General features: G+C 49.8%; 1 protein-coding gene across 16 annotated transcripts in view; it reads right to left on the reverse strand.

The window, feature by feature from the left end:
- Positions 1-23,583, reverse strand: part of HAPLN2 (hyaluronan and proteoglycan link protein 2) — a 232,964-nt gene that overhangs the window by 40,414 nt on the left and 168,967 nt on the right. The window contains exon 1 of one of the 16 annotated variants that reach the window (XM_039513226.1): positions 14,700-14,829. The exons of 13 other annotated variants lie outside the window; for them this stretch is intronic. The gene's annotated coding sequence lies outside the window, so the exon portion shown is untranslated. Of the gene's footprint in view, positions 1-14,699; positions 14,830-23,583 lie in introns of those variants that run through there. 2 more of the 16 variants (XM_039513213.1, XM_039513227.1) reach the window with 2 other exon arrangements.

Here is a 23,583-nt window from a genome sequence, read left to right on the forward strand (position 1 = left end):
ACTGCACCCCTCAGGGCTCATGGAATGTACTGGCACCCTGTTACGCACCATGTCTGAGGAGGTTATTATTAAATCATTTTGTTTTTAAAACAATGGAGAGGACTGAGATATGCCAAACCACGGGGAAAGATTCCGTTCTTTGTTCAGGGGGAAATGGGGCCCAATGGACAGGCCATGGGAGTCACTGTCACAAGACCCAGGTTCTATTCTTTGCTCTGCTACTGGGTGACTTTGGTCAAGTCACGGCCCTGCCCTGTGCCTCAGTTTCCCCATAGGTACTGTGGGGATTGTGATCCCATGCCACCCTTACAAAGTGCTCAGAGATTGATGGATGAAAAGAGTTAAGTGTTATTATACAGTGTACTGGGGCACACGGCTTGGCCACAGATGGTAAATATTATCTGTACAAAAGTTTTTGAACAAAATCCCCCCCCTTAGAATTTTTCAAGGAAACAAATCCAAATCCAAACTCATGCGTTTTCTGACTCCCCCCCTTTCAGCCTTTTCCAGTGGGGCAGCAAAAAGGGGGAAGAAAATCCACACACCCCAGAAAAATGTAGCCACACCTCACACACCAGATTTCAATGAAATGAAACTACATTCCGTTTTCAACTTTGCTCCCTTTTGTCAAAGAATTCAGCTGAGAAGGGAAGGTTCCTTGGGGCAGGGGGGATTTTCCACGGCTTCTGGGGGCAGCTCTGCCCTCTTACACCGTGGGTACATCTACACTGCGAAGGAAAACCCGTGGCAGCGAGCCTTGGAGCCCCAAACAATCGCAGGGCTAAAAATAATGGTGAGGACATAGCCGCCGGGGCTGGTTCCTGAGCTCTGGAACTCGGCCCTACACCTTTTCCTGTACCATGTAGACCTGCCCTTTGACACCACTTTGGCTCCTCCTGCTCACTCAGCTGGAATCATAGAATATCAGGGTTGGAAGGGCCCTCAGGAGGTATCTAGTCCAACCCCCTGCTCAAAGCAGGACCAGTCCCCAACTAAATCATCCCAGCCAGGGCTTTGTCAAGCTCTAAGGGTACGTCTACACTACCCGCCCGGGTCGGCGGGTAGCGTTCGACTTCTCGGAGTTCGACATATCGTGTCTCATCTAGACGCGATATGTCGAACTCCGAACGTGCTCCCGTCGACTCCGGAACTCCACCACCGCGAACAGCGGTGGCGGAGTCGATGGGGGAGCCGCGGACTTCGATCCCGTGGCATCTGGACGGGTGAGTAGTTCGAGCGTACCTTAGTTCGACCCCCCCACCCCCAAGTGTAGACCAGGCCTTAGGAAGGAGATTCCACCACCTCCTTGGGTAACCCATTCCACTGCTTCACCACCCTCCTAGTGAAATAGTGTTTCCTAATATCCAACCTAGACCTCCCCCACTGCAACTTGAGCCCATTGCTCCTTGTTCTGTCATCTGCCACCACTGAGATCAGCCGAGCTCCATCCCCTTTGGAGCCCCGCTTCAGGTAGTTGAAGGCTGCTATCAAATCCCCCTCCACTCTTTTCTTCTGCAGACTAAATAACCCCAGTTCCCTCAGCCTCTCCTCATAAGTCGCGTGCCCCGTAATCATTTTTCTTGCCCTTCACTGAACTCTCTCCAATTTGTCCACATCCCTTCTGTACTGGGGGGCCCAAAACTGGATGCAATACTCCAGGTGTGGCCTCACCAGTGCCAGATAGAGGGGAATAATCACTTCCCTCAGTCTGCTGGCAATGCTCCTACTAATGCAGCCCAATATGCCGTTAGCCTTCTTGGCAATGAGGGCCCACTGCTGACTCATATCCAGCTTCTCATCCACTGTAATCCCCAGGTCCTTTTCTGCAGACTCCAGAGTCTTCTTCCAGCAGAGGGTGCTCCTTGCCCATCAAGGCTGCAGGGAATGGGTGCTGTGGATGGAGCATGGCTATACTGCATTCCCCTCTCTCATCAATGGGGACTTTGTTTCTTAGCAGCCTCATCTCCTCCCTCCAGTATGCAGAACTGATGTCTGGCTAGGGACATCCCTGCTCTAAATCGCTGGCTGTTCACCCCGCCGGAGGCAGCTGTTATCTCCAGCTACAGCGGTGTCAAGCTTCCGTCTAGGTTCTTCCTCCATCTCCACCCCTGCCACCCAGACCCCTGTCTGTGCCATAACTGTCCATCTGGCCTCCCTGCAACCTACCTCACACGTACTCCAGCCTGGCCAAAGGCATTCTCCCCACCGACCTCTCCCGGCCACATCCCTTTAGGAGCCCTGCTCCGGCTCCACATTGCTGTCGAACCTGACACCCTGGTGGCCACGGCCCCTGTCCGAGTCTCGTCTCTGACGCCCAGTCAGGTCTGCCTCCCACGGTCACCAGCTGGCCCCCTTCTCTTGTTAAGTGTCTCCGTTCCTTGTCGCTGCTGGCCACCATGCCAGAGAGTTCCTCTGACCCTGCTGACCATGCATCCTCCGGCTTGACCTCGCCTCTCATCCTCTACCAGCCTCCTCAAAATGTGCATCAAATCCAAACACCGGCTCCAGTGATGCCGCCAGGCAAGAATCCAGCAGACTAGGAATACAAACAACATAGGAAACTGGTGCAGATTAGCCCAGGAACCTGTCTCCAACACTGGCCAGCCCCAGCTGCTTCGGAGGAAGGTGCAAGAACCCCTGCAGCGATGGCATAACCTGCCTCCGGGGATGCTTCCTCCTGACCTCCATCCATTAGAGCTTGATTCAGACCCTGAAGCATGAGGTTTTGAGCCCTTCCTCCAGTGATTTGTATTTGATTGTTCGTTCTTTGCTAAGATAAGTCCAGATGTTCTCATTAGCTGTATACATGAGGCAAGTCCATTTTGCGAAGCCCACTAAGCTTAATGATTTCTTGTGGCAATGAGTTCCACAGGCGAATGTGTGTGTCAAATGAAAAAGGAGCTAGGAAATAATAGCCAGCACAGCTTTTCCTTGCATTTCAAGGGTATCTCCACTTCAGAACCAGAATATCTTTCATCTCTTTAAGGCCCCAAATACTGTCAACGGATCTGTACACAACCTACTGGAGAGGCAGCCTGGTTGGGGTTGCGGAGGCAGAGACCCAAAGAGCTCAGCCTGCCTGGTGGGGTGTGTGGGGGGGTGAAATTGATGGGGATTTTTTTTGTTTTTTGTTTTTTTTTTTTGGCAAAAATGGAAATTTTTCTTGGGGGAAATTCTGATTTTGCAAAGCCAGGATCTTTTCAGACACAATCATTCTACCGGAAGATTCCCAACCGGCTGTAATACGCTGTAAAAAGGCAGAGAGAGCAATCCCATATCCTGGCTGTGACAGAGTTGTGGGCAGGCACTAATTACAACACCTCCAACTGGTCTCATTTACTGCCAATTAAACACCAAGAGGTAGAAGGGGCAGAAAGGGGAAAGATCAATGTATTGATGACAGCCGGGGCAGACCTTTTTTCACTCCCCTTCCTGCTCCGGAAGGCCCGCTCTGCTTCTCTCTTGCCAGCAACAACGCGAGTGGTAATTAAACCAGTGGGTTAATGAGGATGGGCTAGAGATGGAGCCCAGAGAGCTGGCTGGGATTGGAAAACCAGCGGACAGGGGTTTGGGGGGGGGGATGCTTGGCACCCACACACCTCAGACCTTGCGGGAGCCTAGATGACAAACAATAGCAGAGCGGGGAAGGTAGAGGGGCGGGGAGGGGGTAGTTCCCTGCTTTTGTCATGCTGCATATCTGAGCCCTTCTCTGAACTGATGTAAATCTTTGCTCTAGGGCTGGTGGAAGAGAAGTGGAACCAACGGAAGAGGGCCAGGTTTCAGGAGGGCCCTTACTGGGCGCAACAGGCCTCTCAGGACGTAGTACCACTGGCCTCTATGTATGCAGGCTGCCAATGAAGCAGTCAGGGCCTTGTTGCGCTTGGAGCTGTACATACACATAGTAGGAGATAGCCCCTGTCCTGCACAGCTGACAACCAAAATAGACAAGACAGGCAAAGAAAACATCACGAGCCCCATATTACAGATGGGGAACTGAGGCCAGAAAAACTTGGGCCCAGATCCTCAAAGGTATTTAGGCACCTAACTCTGATGGGTTTCAATGTGAGTTGAGCATCTAAATACACCCCAAAGGCCCCTCCTGTAATCTGGACCTACGCGACTTGCCCCGTTTTCGAAAGGAATATTCCCACAGGTCAGATTGGCAGAGACCTTGGGGGGAGGGGTTTTTTGCTTTCCTCTGCAGTGTGGGGCACGGGTCACTTACAGGTTTGACTAAATGGTAGATTCTCTGTCACTTGAAGTCTTTAAATCAAGATCTGAGGACGTCAGTAACTCAGCCAGAGGTTACGGGCCTGGGACGGGAGCGGGCAGATGGGGGTCTGTGGCCTGCCACATGCAGGAGGTCAGACTGGATGAACATGATGGTCCCTTCTTGGCCTTAAAGTCTCAGAGTCTGCGAGATTGTCAATTCCGTACCGCACCCAGTCCCGGGGGGCCCTGCTCTCCATGGAGGGCTCTAGGACCGGAACGGCTTTGTCCTTTCTCCAGTGCTGCCGCTGATGCTTGGGAGGAGCACCCCATAACCATCCACAAAGCTATTTCCTTCACACCCCTGCTTCAAACTCGCCTCGGCTCGGACACCTTCAAAAACCACAACACCTGCCAGGCAGCTGAGACCACTGCTGCTTCCTTGTACCCACCTGCTGTGTCTTCGCTTGTCCCTAGCTTGGAAACTCCTTGGGGGCGGGGAATGTCTTTTTGTTCAGTCTGCGCAGTGCTTAGCACCGTGGGTCCTGGCCCTGCAATTAGGCCTTTGCGGGCTGTGGCGACCGACATAATTTAATGGTAATGGATACAAATGCTGGAGGTGCCAGTTATGGCCCCAGAGTTAAGGCGGAGTTGAATTTTGCAGCTTAATTACAAGGGTTTAGGAAGTGAGAGGAATAAGGAGGAGAAAAGAAATCACCGGAGTTTCGAGAGAGGCTCAAATCCCACCCACCTGCCCCATCCAAGCATTCCCCCAGCGCTAGTCAGGTTTGTCTTTGGAGCTGCACTCCTGTGGGCCCGGTTCTCCCATGGCTCACAAACCGGGCCGGACTCTCCGTTCCCTTATGCCAGTCTTCACTCAGTGCGCAAACCATCCGCTCCCTTGGCTTGCGCAGCCTCGCTCCCGACTCACCGAAGCACAAGGGAGAAAAGAGTCGGGCCCGCAGACTTTACACGGAGCCTGGGGTCCTGATTTGCAAGGCTGCTGCTAGGAACCGGCCTGGGAGGAAGCAAAGCACCTGCCTCTGCTGTTAGTCGCTTGCGTCCGTGAGCTTTCAATTCACTTGCACATGAAGGCAGAAACCCTTGACTATAACCGAGGACTAATTGCTAATTAGCGCAGGATCGGCTCCCCCAGCTAAGGGGCCAGGGCTGTGAATTCCTCAGCTGCTGCTTGTAAATTACAGGAGGATCTCGCTAACCAGCCCTGGCTAACACCTGCAGCCGGAGGCTCATCAACAACTGCTTGATTAAATGGGGCCTCACAGCACAGGCTCTTCCACACGGCTTGGCATATTGCACCTCATGCGGGGGGAAGGCAGGCCAGCTGGGCTCCCCACTCACCCCACGCTCCTGCCCCAAGGGATTAGCCGGGATACCTTAGCTCAGTACCAATATACTGCCCCGGCCCCCAGTAGATGGAACCCAAACGCACTCTGGTCCAGGGATTGGCAACCTTTGGCACCCCCATTGGCCTGGAGCGGCGAACCGAGGCCAGCAGTGGGAGCCGCGATCGGCCGAACCTGCGGACGCGGCAGGTAAACAAACCGGCCCGGCCCACGGCGAGCCGCGTGCCGAAGGTTGCCAATCCCTGCTCTGGTCCAATGGCTTTAGGGCATACCAAGCACAGGTATAAAGTAAGCAGGTGGCCTCCCACCTTTAGGGCTGATCTCCTGATTTCAGAGACGACAAGCAAAGATACAGCCTCTCCCGGGCCCAGCGTCTGAACATGTGCGTTCCTAGAGATTAAAGCCAGAAGGGATCACAAGATCTGACCTCCTGCGTATCACAGGCCATAGAGTTTTATCCAGTGGCTCCTGGAAAGGGCACACGGATATAAAAATCTTCTCTCGGGCCAAAAGAGGTGGCCAGTGAGCACCTGCAAACCCCAGTTGAACCAAAACGGAGGGTGCTCAGTGCTGCTCAGGATCAGGCCAATGCTTCTGTCAAGGGTTGCGGGGCGGGGCGGGGAGTACAGTTTTAAATGGGTAATTATAATTAGTCAGAGATGGGCCACAGCAGCTGGGATCTGGCTTGGTCAGAGTCCTGCAAAGGGAAAATGGCCGCCTGCGACAGGCAGGTCTGGGTCAGAGTTAGCCACAAGGCCCAAACTCCCATTGATTTCCTCTGGAGTTCGGCGCCTAAATACCTTTGAGGAGCCGGCCCCAAGTTACTATGACAGTAGTATCCAGAGGCCTGGCTAAGCTCAGGGCTCCATTGCGCTAGGCGCTGCGCGTGCAAGAGTCAATCTCTGCCTCCAGTGTAAAGACAAAGGAAGGAAGGTCACCAAATGGTAGATGGGGAAACTGAGACATACAGTGAGGAAACAATGTACTTAAGGTTACCCAGCCTAGGAGTCTGTGCACCAGAGCCATGAATTCAGCCCAGACTCCGCCCCCTGCCAAGTATTAGGCTTGCCTACAAGCCCAGCCTTCTGCACTCGATGGGCTCTGAAGATCAGGTATAGGTGTTTGCCGCTTGGATTTCATTCTAGGCTCCTCCCTCACACTCTGCCTCAAAAGGCGAACAGGGAAGGCTCAGGGTCATTGGCTTCTCCGGATCTATTGCTGGCCTCACAGAGTTCAATCTGGCGCATGCAAGACGCCAAACAGAGACATCCAGGCCTGGATCGCGCCGGGCCGCTGGCAGAAGAAGCGGTGCCAGCTCACCTCCCGGGAGCGTGCGAACCCAGGGAGATGGGCCCAGATGCTTCACGCCTCTAGTGCCAGACTCTCGCACTGGGTGTGCGTGTCTCCTGCTGGCACAGGTGCCGCCCAGCTGATTGGCTCAGTCCGGCTGGAGCTGGAGAGAGGAGGTGCGTGCGAGTTTGCATGCACGAGGCTTTTCAAATGGGCCATTAAGGAACAGCTAGGAGAAAGGATGCTAGCGATGAGTCGAGTCAGTCGGGATGATAACAGAGAGGAGTAAAGAAGCAATGCGATCTGGTGCTTAGGGCGTTGGGAATCTTTAGATCTTGGCCTGTTGTTTGCCCTTAACCTTCATTTCCCCTTTTGCTGCTCGTCTCTTTAGTGGTTTCCATACACAGCAGCCTCACTGAAGGCAACAAATCTTGGTTTTAGTCTCCTAAATAAGCAGCCTGGTTGCCAGAGGAGCCGAGTGTTTCTACCGGGCCTGGCCTTTCCAGACACCACACTGGAGATCTAGTTTTGCTCAAAGGCAGCGGCCGTGTTGCCAACACTCACAATTTTCTCCAGAATTGGATGTTTTACTTAAAGCGCCAGCTTCTGGAGTCATGTGATGGCATGAGAGTCTCAGCTTGCGTTTAAAAAAAAAAAAAAAGGAGTTTGTAGATCTCGGGGCCATGAAGAAAAACTCAACAAGCCCGAAGGCTGGCAAATAAAGAGAACCCGAGTGGAATTATTGAAGAAAATGGCATGATTTTTAAGTCAATCTCATGATTTGTTTTGAAGCCCGACTCATGATGTTGGACGGTTCAGGTTTGACAGCGTTGCAATGGATCTGAGTGACCCCAGAGGAGATGGAATAAAGCATAGGGGGTAAGAACGGAGCGGGGACAGGTCTAGAGATGCTTTTTACAGCATCTACAAAAATGGGGATGGCCATCACCCTTTCCAGAAAGGGATAAGGAGACTTCGGATCCAGATGCTTTGCTCTAAGGACCTAAGGGAGTTAGGTGCAGTGCCCAAATCCCATGGCATTTCATGGATTTAGTGCTAGTGAAAGCTTCCAGAATGAGTGGCCTTCGATTTCCCCGCTCCACAAAGCAGATTTCCCTTAGCCAGCACCCTGCCAATGTGCCTCACCCCAGAGATGTGAGAACAATGTTACCGAGCTCTTACCCAGTGCTTTTCATCCATACAGCACCAAGCGCTTTGCCAAAGAAGCCAGGATCATTATCCTCATTTTACAGGTGGGGAAACCAAGGCATGGAGTTAATGTGACTTGCCTAAGGTCACTCAGCAGGCCAGTGGCAGAGCTGCGAACAGAACCCGGGTCTCCCAGGTCCCAGAATCAGCCTAAAACAACCCAATATCACCACCCTTTCCACCCCCTTTGCTTTCCCATGCAATCCACCCTCTCCCCCACCCCCTTTTCTCTGTTTGATCTCTGCTCGGCAGGTTTCAAAAGCAACCTACTAGGACTGAAAGAAAGGCCCTTCCCGCGGGATCATTACTAAGCCCCAGACGTCCAGGGCCGGTGTGAAACTGACCTCCCTTCCCCCATCTCCATAGAAGCTGTTATGTTTTGTAATCGGATTAAGAGAACTCTCCCCGTCCTGCTTCCCCCCGGCCCTGGCCCTTTTTCTAACCCTACCAGTTTGAGCCCGGCTACTCTGTAGATAGATTGTTTAAGTGAGTCAGTCGCTCGGCGAGTCCTCGCCTTCCCCCAATGGTGGTGGTGGATTTGGACAGCCAGAGCCTGAAAGGTTTAGTCAGTGAACAAATTGCTTCTCTGTAGGGGCCGTTTTTCTTCCCAGGTTGAACATAATGATGGCAGTTTGGTGAACAGATGGTGCAGCTAAGCAGTTAATCCGGGCAGCCCACTTTGGTTGCTACCCACAGGCCTGTCCTGGGGCTGAGGGGTCACCCAGACATTATGGGCATCAGGATTATGATGATTAGAGACAGGCCCAAGCTGAAGAATTCACATCAGATCTCAAACGGCCCCATCTTCGGGAGGTTCTACTTCAGCCAAGCAGGGAGGCAAAGTTCGCCTCTGGATCTGGGTCTGGTTTCCAGACAGGTCTGTGTTTGTGGAGTGTCAGGAGCCAGGATTCTAAGGCAGCCCTATCTCATTGGGTTCGAGGGGGGCAGGTTGTGTTGCTGCTCTGTGCCTCAGTTTCCCCACATGGAGGGAATGTCACCGGATACGCCTCACAGGCTTCATTAATTTCTGTGCAGTCCTTTGCAAGCCTCCATTCACGGATAAAGCGTAACCTCAGATAACGCAGATGGTTAGGCGGCTTAGGACGAGAGCGCTCAGAAGGCTAGGAAGATCGGTCTGAACCTGCATTAGAACGTCCATGGAAATTAGCCTAAAACGGGCACAGACACTTTCACAGCCAATTGGTTTATAAATTCTCCCATGCAGATGTCTTTTTATTTTTTTAAATCCACCTACAATTATGACCGTGGCACGAGTTAGGGCTGGAGATCATATGGCCGACAGAGGGACTTTCGCCAGTTTTCCCATTCCAGGACAATCTGAGTGATGGGAAGATTTTCTCATCCCAAATCGGAACAAAAAGTTGAAGCCTGAAAATTTTCACAAACCAGAAAAAAAAAATCTGTTCAGGTCAAACAAAGTGTTGCATTTTGATTGTTTTAAAATGCGTTTAGATTTTCACCCTGTCAACTCCCCCTCTCTTTAGTTTAAATTTACTCAAATTTCAAAACCATAAAGTTCACCTTCATCATCCCCCCACCCCTCTACATTTTCTGGTTTTAAAAAAAACAACGCAAGGCAAAATGTGGTGTTCTGATGAGTTGGAAACTTTTCCCCAAGAATTGGAATTGGGAGGTTCAGGTTGGGGAGGTTTGGGAACTGTTCCATTTTCGGGCAAAAAATGGTTAACTGCAAAATTCCCAACCAGATCTGATGGCCTGTTTGTATAGCCCTACCCCATCCGGGGGGCTGTTTGTATAGCCTTACCCCATCCGGGGGGCTGTTTGTATAGCCTTACCCCATCTGGGGGGGCTGTTTGTCCTCTCAGAAAGGGCTTCGCAGGAGCAGCAGTCTACTTCTCCTCCCAACCCTACTGCTGAAGGGACGGAGCAGAGACGAGAAACAAAACTCCCCTGGTGGTCAACTGAGATCAAGGCCGCATTGTGCTAGGTGCTGTACAGACACACTGAGTTTTTCCCCGTTAAATAGACAAGAGGCAGAGGAAGGATTTGAATCTCCATTTTACAGAGAGCAGAGCCATTAAGGGCCAGATTTATAAAGGTTTCTAAGCCCCCTTCCCCCTGGATTTTTTCAAAAGCACCTAGGTGCCCAAAGCCCATAGACACGGGGATTTTCAAAAGGCTGAAGTACTCAATGCTTTTTTTTGCCTCGTCTTCAACAGACAAGGTCAGCTCCCAAACTGCTGCACTGGGCAGCACAGTATGGGGAGGAGTGAGCAGCCCTCAGTGGTGGAAGACCAGGTTAAGAACAAGTCCATGGGGCCGGATCTAATGCAACCGAGGGTGCTGGGGGATTTGGCTGATGTGATTGCAGAGCCATTGGCCATTAGCTTTGAAAACTCACGGCGATCGGGGGAGGTCCCGGATGACTGAAAAAAGGCAAATATAGTGCCCAGCCTTAAAACAGGGAAGAAGGAGGATCCGGGGAACTACAGACCGGTCAGCCTCACCTCAGTCCCTGGAAAAATCATGCAGCAGGTTTTCAAGGAATCCATTTTGAAGCACTTGGAGGAGAGGAAGGTGATCAGGAACAGTCAGCATGGATTCACCAAGGTCAAGTCATGCCTGACCAACTTGATTGTCTTCTATGATGAGATAACTGGCTCTGTGGATATGGGGAAAATGGTGGGCGTGATATACTTTGACTTTAGCAAAGCTTTTGGTATGGTCTCCCACAGTATTCTTGCCAGCAAGTTAAAGAAGTCTGGGCTGGATGAATAGACTATAAGGTGGATAGAAAGCTGGCTAGATAATCGGGCTCTACGGGTAGTGATCAATGGCTCCATGTCTAGTTGGCAGCCGGCATCAAGCAGAGTGCCCCAAGGATCGTTGCTGGGGCCAGTTTTGATCAACATCTTCATTAATGATCTGGATGATGAGATGGGTTGCACCCTCAGCAAATTTGTGGATGACGCTAAGCTGGGGGGAGAAGTAGATAAATTGGAGGGTAGGAATAGGGTCCAGAGTGACCTAGACAAATTGGAGTATTGGGCTAAAAGAAATCTGATGAGGTTCAACAAGGACAAGTGCAGAGTCCTGCATTTAGGACAGAAGAATCCCATGCACTGCTACAGGCTGGGGACCAACTGGCTAAGCAGCAGTTCTGCAGCAAAGGACCTGGGGATTACAGTGGACGAGAAGCTGGATATGAGTCAGCAGTGGGCCCTTGTTGCCAAGAAGGCCAATGGCATATTGGGCTGCATTAGTAGGAGCATTGCCAGCAGATTGAGGGAAGTGATTATTCTCCTCTATTCAGCACTGGTGAGGCCACATCTGGAGTACTGAGTCCAGTTTTGGGCCCCCCAGTACAGAAGGGATGTGGACAAATTGGAGAGAGTCCAGCGGAGGGCAACGAAAATGATTAGGGGGCTGGGGCACATGACTTACAAGGAGAGGCTCAGGGAACTGGGGTTATTTAGTCTGCAGAGGAGAAGAGTGAGGGGGGATTTGATAGCAGCCTTCAACTACCTGAAGGGGGGCTCCAAAGAGGATGGAGCTCGGCTGTTCTCAGTGGTGGCAGATGACAGAAGGAGCAATGGTCTCAAGTTGCAGTGGGGGAGGTTTAGGTTGGATATTAGGAAACACTATGTCACTAGGAGGGTGGTGAAGCACTGGAATGGGTTCCCTAGGGACGTGGTGGAATCTCCTTCCTTAGAGGTTTTTACGGCCTGTCTTGAGGAAGCCCTGGCTGGGATGATTTAGTTGGGGTTGGTCCTGCTTTGAGCAGGGGATTGGACTAGATACCTCCTGAGGTCCCTTCCAACCCTGAGATTCAATGATTCTATGAGCGTTTAGGGGCACAGAGGAGCTGTGCTGATGATCCGGCCTGTCTGTTCTTAAGGTGTATTTATATTTCAAAAGGCGACTCGCTGTGACTGACGACCTCTTGCCCAAGCAAACTGGTTCAGAAGATGAGACCCTAGAAGCTTCAGCCTTAGGGGATTTGAATAGGGGAGGAGATTTGCTCTTGGGGAGCTGAACAGTTATTCCATCATGCTGGCCCCTGTAGGTTACGGAACAGAAGCTATGCACCCCCTCCCTTTGGTAGCACAGCTGATGTCATGGGCTTTCGTTGATGGAAATCCAGCTAATCTTCTTTCCCACCTTCATTAGAGTGTGACTCGTTATTCTAATGACACCTGTAATGCTTCTCGTTAGCCGAGGTTTGTGCGATATTATAATAAATGGGAACCATATGGGAAAGCAGAGACAGATAATCAACAACAGGGAGCAGAGAGAGTCCCCTACCCCCCACCCCACCCCGGTTTGAACAAAGGGGAGTGGGGCTAATCATTCACCAACAAGAAAAATGTGTCATGAGCTAACAAAGTCCCTTACAACTCAACCCAGGGCCTGTGGCCATTTTAAATACCAACGCCACTGCACCATACCAGATCAATACAGCCGGAAGGGCAGGATATACTGAATATTGCATTACATATTTGGATCCTGATTCTCACTTACTCTAAGGCCTGCTTGATGCACAGATTTCAGATACAGCTGCGTTAGATTTGATATAGCTATGTTGGTTAGGCTACAGCGGCTGTCAACCTTTCCAGACGACTGTCCCCCTTTCAGGAATCTGATCAGTCTTGCGTACCCCCACGTTTCATCTCACTTAAAAGCGGCTTGCTTACAAAATCAGCCATAAAGACACAACAGCATCACAGCACATTGATACTGACAAGTTGCCGACTTTCTCCTTTTTACCATATAATTATCAGATAAATCAATTGGAATATAAATATTATACTTACGTTTCAGTATATACAGCAGTATAAACAAGTCATTGTCTGCATGAAATTTTAATTTGTACTGACTTCTCTAGTGCTTTTTATGTCACTTGTTGTAAAACTAGGCAAGTAGCTAGATGCATTGATGTACCCCCTGGAAGAACTCTGCATACCCCCAGGGATAAGCGTATCTCTGGTTGAGAGCCACTGGGTTAGAGGTATAATTTTTTACCGATATACTAGTACAACTGTATAGTCATAAAAGATGCCTTTTACCAATATAGCTTATACCCTTTCCCACACAGGAATAGCTACTTTCTCTGGTGTGGAGGAAGTAAATCAGGAAGTGTTGTTTACTCCTTCTCACAACACAAGAACTCGGGGCCACCCAATGAAATGAACAGGCTGCAGGTTTGAAAACAAACAAAAGGAAGCATTTTTTCACCCAACGCACAGTCAACCTGTGGAACTCCTTGCCAGGGGATGTTGTGGAGGCCAAGACCATAACAAGGTTAAAAAAAGAGCTAGATAAGTTCACGGAGGATACATCCATCCATGGCTATTAGCCGGGATGGGCAGGGATTATGTCCTACCTCTGTTTGCCAGAAGCTGGAAATGGGCGACAGAGGATGAATTACTTGATGATCACCTGTTCTGTTCATTCCCTCTGGGGCACCTGGCACTGGCCGCTGTCAGTAGACAGGATACTGGGCTAGATGGACCCTTGGTCTGACCAAGTAGGGCCATTCTTATGTTCTCAACACTTTTATATTGGTATAATTGCATCCACCCTGAGGAGGCGGGTTTGGAGCACTTTAAACTAGGTTGCTATACATTGCTCTGGCAGTGTAAAAGGAGCCCCAAGTGAGTGTAAATGTAGCTTAGTGAATCCACTGGGCAGAGACCAATGACTCGGACGCACCAGGTCCTGACCCTAACAATGCATTTCCAATTATAAATAACGAGCTGAGCCAAAAATCAGAAAGTTTGGCTGAGGATTTGGAACATACCAGAGCTCAAGCGCATTTGGAAACTGCATTGGAGTTCAGGCCCAGCTTTAACAGACAGCAGGGAGAAACTGAGGCCTCACAACCAAGTGAGAAGTATACAAGTTTTCATCAGAGATCTGAGGCCATGTGGCACAGGTAAGTCGGGACAGGAAAACTCCCTTTAGGGGCACATCCTATGTCCACAAGTCAATCCAGGACTATTGTGACCTTTCTACTAGGGGACATGAGCAGAAGTAAAGACCATGTGCAACGGCTGTCTACAGCTTCTGCTTAAAATAAATAAAACCGAGTGGGTCAAGCTCCCATCGAGAGCCTTTCTCCCATGTCCGGCTCTTGGAAACACTCTGCATTGCAGCAGCAGCACCTCCAAACTCCATCATCAACCAGGACCCCATAGAAACCCAGAACAAAAAGACAGCCCCTGCCCCCAAAGAGCTCACCATCTAAGTAAGCACCTTCCCACCACACCCACTTTCCGTGGTATTTAGCCTGCCTGTTCACAGATACCTAGAGTTTGGATTACGTGGGAAGATGACCACGGTTTCCTTTATAATATACAAACCCCTCAACGAAGTATAAACTAATTGGTAGAGGCTAATCCCTCCTCCCTCTTAACTTCTAGCTCCCTGCTGAAACCACAGCAAGGCTCAGTAGATTTGGGGAGGGGGTTGGGGGGAGATAGAGAATCATTTTTTTGTTCTGTGTTTGTATAACCTCTAGCACAAGGCGACTCTGGTTCAAAAAGAGAGATACTACCACAGTACTAAGAAAAACAGATCCCCACGTCCTGCCAAGCTCTTGTTTCAGCTAGAGAGTCGCAGAAACCATAAATCTCTAAATACCTGCTACAGTCTGCTGTTATTGTGAATCAGTTCAGTCCTCACCCACTCTCATCAGTAGTCAACACCCAGTCTAATTCCATTTTGAGTAGAGCAGACACACATCTCAAGTAGAATTTTAAAGGGCCTTGCTCCTCTGGGGCTGGGCTACCCAGTCTGAGCCCAGTACTTTCCAGATTAGGGTGGGCAATTCCCCCCCTTGTCAGCCCCCATATGTTGTCACAATACCCTCCCTCCCCCCATTGATGTAAGTGCAATTACACAGAATATTTATCAGTTTGTAAGTGTGGCACATGGGGAAATTCCAGATTGAACAGCTTTAGGTGATGTCTGGAACTGCTGGTGTATATGCAAATTAATACCTACCAGCAGGTAAGGAGCCTTGCATTTTGCCATATGCAAATTAGCCAGGCAGCAGGTAGGAATGCACCCTCAGTGCTCTCACTTCACCTTCCCAGGGAGCCAAGGGGCTTCTTTTTTTCACCCCTGCTGGGACTATAGCTTATGACATTACTGTTATGTGTATCATAGTTGGACCAGCTGAAATCAGGGCCCTGGTGCACTCGCTGCTGCATGCACACACAGAGTGAGGGACCACTCCCGCCCTTCACTTTTCTCCTACACCTGGGGCTAAATCTGCAAAGGGACGTTGACATTGCAACTCTCAGCATTGCATCACTGCACTTTTCAATGTCTCGCCGCCCAGTGGAATCCACAGCCCTGAGCTGGGCACCTTATATAATGCCTGGGCCACAAAAACCCAGCTGGCTAGATGTGATCTGCCTCAACTAGCTAGAAGCTGAGGCTGCACGAAAGGGTTCCCTTATGACCTTTAGCCTAGTAGTTAGGGAAGCCCCCTGAGCAGGGAGAAACTCAAGTTGAAGTCCAGTCTCTGCACCAGACCAGAATCTGGATCTTCCACATGCTAGACGAGCACATCAATCACTAGCCTAAAGGGAGGCTTCCCCCACCTTTGTTTTGTGTGGAGTTGGGCATGGCCTGGGACTAGGGCGACCAGATGTCCTGATTTTATAGGGACAGTCCCGATTTTGGGGTCTTTTTCTTATATAGGCGCCTATTACCTCCCACTCTCATCCCAATTTTTCACATTTGCTGTCTGGTCACCCTATCTGAGACCAGCGACTGGATGAGAGAGGCAGGAAACACCTTTGTTTGAGAAGCCCACTGGATTTAGGTGGAGATAAGTGCTGGTTATCAGGCTGCAGCAGTATGGTGCATGCCCTGTGGCAGAAATTTAGGGGCTTTGGAAACGTTGCAGGCAGAAATCAAGGTGCTTCCAGAACCTGGGGGGCAGCTGACCAAGGGTTTGGAGACACTCGGTGGTGCCTTAATGTTGGACTTAGGCTTCTAAGACCCTATGAGGATCTGGGCCTTGCCGACCAGTCTATGCCTTCATCTCCTTCCACCAAATAATTCAGTGTAAAAATTAGACCTGCTTTGTCCTTAGCTCTGCCCTTTGGGAAATTATTTCTCACCTTCTCCCAGCCCACCCCCGGCCTCCGAGAACAAGCCTTTTTCACAAACTAACGACACACCCTCCGCCCATCCCTGTTCCCCGTAGGCAAGACAAGCCCCTCTCAGATACAGTGCAATGGATTGCCCCAGGATTTACCAGGCTGTGGGCGCTGCATTGATAACAGGCATGTGCTGCCTGAAACCAAGCTTTCTGGTGCATTTCGGAGATTTGAGGGCAGTGCCTCGGCTGATATTATTTAATAATTAAAAGACGCCTGCTATCCCAGGCTCAAGTAATCACGTGACTGCAGGTAAAGAAACCCCCCAAATCTCACCAGGCGTGCCAATCCTAGAATCATGATACAGCCCAGGAGTCCCCTGCCTGAACCAACCGGGTGTCCTGACGTCCTAGCCATTGGCCCGTTTGCCACACTACATCAATGCTTCGTCAGCTGCTCCGTGCAAAACCAACCCTCATCCCAGCTCCAGGCACCTGTGAAAGAGGTTTGACTTTGGTCCACTGCAATTACTGTACCACATTCTATTTTCAGCTCCCTATTGACCTTCCGCAGCATAATTAAATATTTGGCTTTGTGGCCGCGCGGGAGGTTTTGTGGTTTGTTGTTAATGCCTGTTTGGGGAGAAGAGGCACCTCAAGGCCAGGGCTCTCCAAGGAAAGCGTCTCCCTTTGACACGAACAATCGGTTCGTTCTTTGCTGGGTTAGGAAAGAAAAGGCCCCAATGCTGCTGGGAGTCAAGTTTATTTACAAACTGAATGTGAAGCGAAGGACTCCAAACAAAGGGAGTTATGTACGGGAACAGCCAACGATGGCCTCTGTGCTAACACTACACGGATGCCGTTTATCTCGGGGCTGGAATGGCCTCGAGGCTGGAGCACTATTTGTTTGCAGAGCTACCCTGGCTCAGTTAGCCTCCCATACATATATATGTATTCCCCCTACCTATGTGCTGAGAAATAAATCAACTGGCTTCTCTTGTTTCTTCCTGAGAAGAGGCGTTGGCTTGCAAAGCTAACGGCTGGGTGCGTGTCGGGGGCAGAACACTTAACACATTGTGCTTGTCCATCCGTAGATCTTCAGGCGCTTCCTGAAGGTATCATGCTCGCACTTTTGCGCAGGGAAACTGAGGCACCAACTGGATTGGGGGAAACCTATGGCCAAGATCGGAGAGTGGCAGGCTACGCACTTACGGTAGGCGTCTTTGCTCCCATTCATCTGTTCTACCCAACAGATGGATTTCTGCCAGCTGACGCTTTGGCTTTGTCTCCCTCTACTGGTTGGATGACATGAGGGTTCATAAGCTGAAAGCGTGAGCCTCTGCTGTGAGGGATCAGGTCAGCTGGCCCTGTGGCTGGAGCAGACTCAGAAACCTCTCACTAGCTCCGCCACACTAAATCAATGTTTCTTCAGCTGCTCTGTGCAAAACCAGCCCTCCTCCGAGCCCTAGGAAAGAAACTCACACAGCGCCTGGGCTCTGACCTCGGCCCGCTGCAATTACCGCATTCTATTTTCAACTCCTTATAGCCCTTCTGCACCGTAACGAGCGCTCGGGAGTTGGAGCGATGTAATTAAATATTTGGCATTGTGGCCGCGCGGGAGGTTTTGTGGTTTGTTGTTAGTGCCTGTTTGGGGAGAAGAGGCACCTCAAGGCCAGGGCTCTCCAAGGAAAGCGTCTCCCTTTGACACGAACAATCGGTTCGTTCTTTGCTGGGTTAGGAAAGAAAAGGCCCCCATGCAGCAGGGAGTCAAGTTTATTTACAAACCGAATATGAAGTGAAGGACTCCGAACAAAGGGGGCTATGTAAGGGGACAGCCAACAATGGCCTCTGTGCTAACACTAATTGCTCCTAGCTACACGGATGCCGTTTATCTCGTGGTTGGAATGGCCTCTTCGGCTTTGACGCTGGAGCGTTATTTGTTTGCAGAGCTGCCCTGGCATAATTAACCTACTACATATTATATATATATATATATATTCCCCCTACGTACTTGCTGACAAATAAATCAACTGGTTACTCTTTTTTCTTCCTGAGAACATAAGAACATAAGAATGGCCGTGCCGGGTCAGACCAAAGGTCCATACAGCCCAGTATCTGTCTACCGACAGTGGCCAATGCCAGGTGCCCCAGAGGGAGTGAACCTAACTGGCAATGATCAAGTGATCTCTCTCCTGCCATCCATCTCCATCCTCTGCCGATCAGAGGCTAGGGACACCATTCCTTACCCCATCCTGGCTAATAGCCATTTATGGACTTAGCCACCATGAATTTATCCAGTCCCCTTTTAAACATTGTTATAGTCCTAGCCTTCACAACCTCCTCAGGTAAGGAGTTCCACAAGTTGACTGTGCGCTGCGTGAAGAAGAACTTCTTTTTATTTGTTTTAAACCTGCTGCCTATTAATTTCATTTGGTGACCCCTAGTTCTTGTATTATGGGAATAAGTAAATAACTTTTCCCTATCCACTTTCTCAACATCACTCATGATTTTATATACCTCTATCATATCCCCCTTTAGTCTTCTCTTTTCCAAGCTGAAGAGTCCTAGCCTCTTTAATCTTTCCTCGTATAGGACCCTCTCCAAACCCCTAATCATTTTAGTTGCCCTTTTCTGAACTTTTTCTAGTGCTAGAATATCTTTTTTGAGGTGCGGAGACCACATCTGTACACAGTATTCGAGGTGTGGGCGTACCATGGATTTATATAAGGGCAATAATATATTCTCAGTCTTATTCTCTATCCCCTTTTTAATGATTCCTAACATCCTGTTTGCTTTTTTGACCGCCTCTGCACACTGCGTGGACATCTTCAGAGGACTATCCACGATGACTCCAAGATCTTTTTCCTGACTTGTTGTAGCTAAATTAGCCCCCATCAGATTGTATGTATAGTTGGGGTTCGCTTGCAAAGCCGACGGCTGGGTATGCATCAGGGGAAGAATGTTTAGCACATTGTGCTTGTCCAGCCGTAGATCTTCAGGAGCTCCCTGAAGGTGAGTACCATACTTGCTCTTTTGCAGAGGGAAACTGAGGCACCAATGGCATTGGGAGGAAACTATGGCCAGGGTCCAAGAGTGGTAGGCTACCCACTTCCTGTGGGCATCTTCCAGTCTCCTGCTCTAGTTAACAGATGGATTTCTGCCAGCTAACGCTTTAGCTTAAGCCTCCAGTTCCCACGAGGCAAATTCTTCCTGTAATTATCTCAATGTCTCTTTGTCTCCCTCTACTGGTTGGATCACGTGAGGGGTTCATAAGCTGAAAGCATGAGCCTCTGCTGTGAAGGATCAGCTCAGCTGGCCCTGTGGCAGGTGCAGACTCAAACTTCTCACTAGTTCAGCCACTAGAAAGGTGGAGAGACACCTCCCCTGGCCAGGGCAGCTCAGCCTGGGTGATGGGGTCCGTGAACCACCACTTGGAATAGCACCTGACCTTCTGCAGGGACTGAACACAGGACATCTAGATCAACAAACACGAGCAGCGACTGTCTGAGCTAAAAATGAGAGACAGCAACTACCCCTCTCCTGCCCCTGTACGTGGGTCACATTCCCTTCCAGGCGGGTGGCTGTCAGAGATGGTGCCATGGTACAATGTTCTGATACAGGCTCAACGCCTCCAGTGTCTGGGGCTGTTTAGATCTGGGGTCTGGGTTTGGGCCATTTGATAAGGGATGTTTCTTACATCAGATCTGGACATCTCACAAACTCTGCGGTGGTTGGATTTTGGCTAGGAGTCCATCTCCAGAGCCTTTTAGAGCCCAGCGCCGTAATCCTGGCGCACACCCACTCAAAGGGCAAGACACTTGGAAACTGGGCTCAATGCAGGAATCACCGGAGGGGAGGGGGAGATTCTTTGGGGCTGCATTAGAGATTCCTAGATGTTAAGGTCAAAGTATCAGAGGGGCATCCGTGTTAGTCTGTATCCACAAAAACAATGAGGAGTCCAGTGGCACCTTAAAAACTAACAGATTTATTGGGGCATAAGCTTTCGTGGGGGATGGCTCCGGTGGTTAATTGCTCTCACTGTTCGAAGTTTATACTTTATTTCTAATTTGAATCAGTCTGGCTTTAAATTGTAGCTGCTATTTCTTCTTATGCCTTTGTCCAGTAGGTTAAAGAACCCCTTGGTACCGAGCATCTTCTTACGGCGAGCTTTCCCTTCCTTTCCTTGAACACAGCTCCTTCAGCGTCGCAAGAAATAGCTCAGCCCTTCAAACTACCACGCTAGCTGTGCTAAATGTATTTATAAAGAAGGTCAGATTAAATGAGCATGAAAGTCCCCTTCAGCCTCGACACGTCTCAGGATCAGGCTCTAGGACCAGGCTGTGTATCCAAACAAAACAGCTGGTGTTCAGGACCCAGAGATCACTTCTGGAGGGAACATGCCTCTGACTCACTGGATAACTCCTATTTGGGTGACTTTAATTAGCGACTGGCAAACACGCTGTTTATTTGACTTGCGCTGAGAAAATGACAGATAAGGGTTGTGAAATGAGAACAATATTTGGATAACGTTTAACGAGTTCAGTGCTTCTGATAATGTTCTTAAGTTCTTGGGATATAAACGCCAGACCAAAATAAATGGCAAGAACAACGTAACCCCATCGCGATGCTCTGCGCTGCATTTCCACAGCCGAGGTTTTCCGTTGTCAGGTCAAATCCCGCAAAGAAATTCTAAGTGAACGGTGAGCCCTCTTGTGCCCATCACAAGCTATTTGGCTCAATGGTGGGCCTTACACAGACAGGGAAAAGAACTCCCTCCAATGCAGTAAGCACAGGGTGCGATTCTTTGACCTAGGATATCAAGCTAAATGACTATAGAGGTCCCTGTTTGCTTTAAAATCTATGGTCCTGGGTCAACTATTATTGACACTGATGTAAATACAGCATAGATGGCTTGGCTGAATTTGTTCTGGCTGGAGTTCGATTTCTGGCTCTGCCACAGATTTTCTGTCCAACCTTGGCAGCGTCAATTAATTCCTTACCCCCCCTTCCATCCCCAGGGACTGTCTCTGACTGTGTTCAGTGCCCCTGCACCACACAGCCCCAGTCTCAGCAGGGACGTTGCGGCGTTACTATGGTATTAATAAAACCCTCCAGCTCAGCAGCTCTGAGCTGAGACCACGGTTTCCCATGCCGCCCAGAACTGCCTGTTTTTCCTTGTGCTCCCGTGTGTTGGTTTGGATCCATGTCTTGTGGCTCATCTTAGATTGTAAACTCCTTGGCGCAGGGGCTGTCCTTTTTGCTCCAGGTCTGTACAGCACCGAGCACAAAGGGACCCATGACCGAGGTTTCTACTGCAATCCAATGATGGAGTGAGTGAGGTTCCAGATGTTTGGAGACTCGAGGCAACTGACTCCCAAATCTCTTGCTATTCTCCCCTCTCTCCCAGGCATCCTTCTTCAGTGGAAATATCCACTCCCCCACCCCATCGGCCTGTTTCCCCCCCTTTCCTCTTCTCCCTAGCTGCTCCCACTTGCTTTCATCAGGATGCTCCTCCCCCCAGGCACCCGAACCCCTTGACTCCTAACAACCTTGTGGGAATTGTTCTGTTCCCGTCTGCCTGAACGAGGGGGAGGGGAATGGCCCTTAGGATCCCAGAGGTCAGTTTTATTGACAAACTGCCTCTTGAATGGAGCGCTCTAGGGGACAGGACAATAGGGCAGGGAGGGGCCTGGTTTAATGGCTTGAGTGAAACCCTTCAGGCTAGTGGACTTTGTCATGGTGTGTATCTAACCCTGACCTCTCCCATTGTGGCTTAATTGAAGTCCTAGTTTGGTGACAAATTGACATGATCCGGGGGGGCCAAGGGTGAATGGGAGAGCCCCCCTTCGGCATGAAGTCCACTCAATGCTCCGGCCAGAGACCTTGTCAATTCCACACCAGGCTACGCAGCAGCTGATGCTTTGTCCGGGAGGATTACGGCTGAAGGACAAAAGAGCGGGCTAAAAACCCATGTCGGTGGAGGCTCTGAAAACAGCATTAGGGTGAAATGAGCCCAGCCCAGGGATGTTGCCAGATGTGGGGATTAGCGGGGAAAAGCGTATTCGGGTCACTTTCCCAGCCTGTGTGGGAGAGGAGCTAGGCACGGGCCCAAACTGCGAAATTGAGATCGGGATTTCTAATGCCTCCCAGCAGGGCTCAGACCCCGGGTTTTTATTTCGGCCCATTTCCAATAGGAGTGTGCCTTAGCCGCATGTGAAGAAGCAGCCAAGTCTTTGGAGCACAAGCCCTGTCATTGGAGGTTTTTAAGACCAGGACAGACAAACATCTGTCAGGGCTAGCCTAGCTGTACTTAATCCTGTCTCGGCTTGGGGGTGTGTGGACTAGATGACTTCTCGAGGTCCCTTCCAGTCCGAAGTTTCTATGATTCCTTTGGGAGATTGGAGCATGCGAGCAGCCCAACTCTGAGCCTTCCCTTTATCACAGTAAAAGGTGGACCCCCTCGCTGAGATCAGGGCCCCATTGTATCAGGGGCTGTACATGTGGTAAGAAACAGCTCTTGACCGTAAACAGACAAGGGGCTTATTCCTAGCCCCATTTTATAGCTGGGGAAAATGAAGCACAGAAAGATTAAGTGATTTATCCAACGTCACAGAGGACGCCAGCAGCACACCTCTCTCTTCTGAGGCTACGTCTACACGCAGCTTTTAGCAACACGGCTATGTCACCACAGCCCTGCCGATAAAAGTCGCGCAGTGTAGCCGCTGTTTGTCATCAGGAGAGAGCTCTCCCGCTGACAAAAAACTTCTACCCCCTGCGACAACACGCTGTTCCCACTGGCACCTGCTGTGGCAAAACATTTGTCTTTCGGGGTGGGGGCGTTTAACACGTCTGAAAGACAAAAGTTTTGTCATTCAATTGCCAGCATAGACATAGCTTGAGTTTAGTTCCTTAATGATAAAACCACCCTTTGTCTCCTCCCAGATTATCCGCAGGAGGTCACAAGGGAATCCTGGAAAGGTAAGTTCCCCTAGCTTTACGATAAACTCTCAATTTTGACCTTCACTCATGATGTCTGAATGATTATCAGCACATACAACCAATGGGTGGATCACTGCTTAAGAGCATGGCTAGAAAGCTGTTAATGGAGGAGTATAAATTTCACTCAGTGGAATTTGTTTATTTCTAAAAAAAAAAAAAGTTTACTATTCACTTTTTCTACTCATGCCTAAGGATACTCAGAAAATGTTTTGCTTTAATAAAAAGTTAGCATTTTCCTGAAAACACTGAAACCCAAGGATTTTGGGTCAAAAACTGCCAAAATTAAACAAAAAGTGTCCATAATATATATACCCTGTATATATATTTGAAAATCATACATTTGCAAGGCAAAATGGTGCTCTCTATGAATATAGCTTTTCAACGAAACGACAAATTTTCTGTCCAAATAAAAAA

The sequence above is a fragment of the Mauremys reevesii genome, linkage group 24 (genome assembly GCF_016161935.1).
Source record: "Mauremys reevesii isolate NIE-2019 linkage group 24, ASM1616193v1, whole genome shotgun sequence".
Classification (NCBI taxonomy): domain Eukaryota; kingdom Metazoa; phylum Chordata; order Testudines; family Geoemydidae; genus Mauremys; species Mauremys reevesii.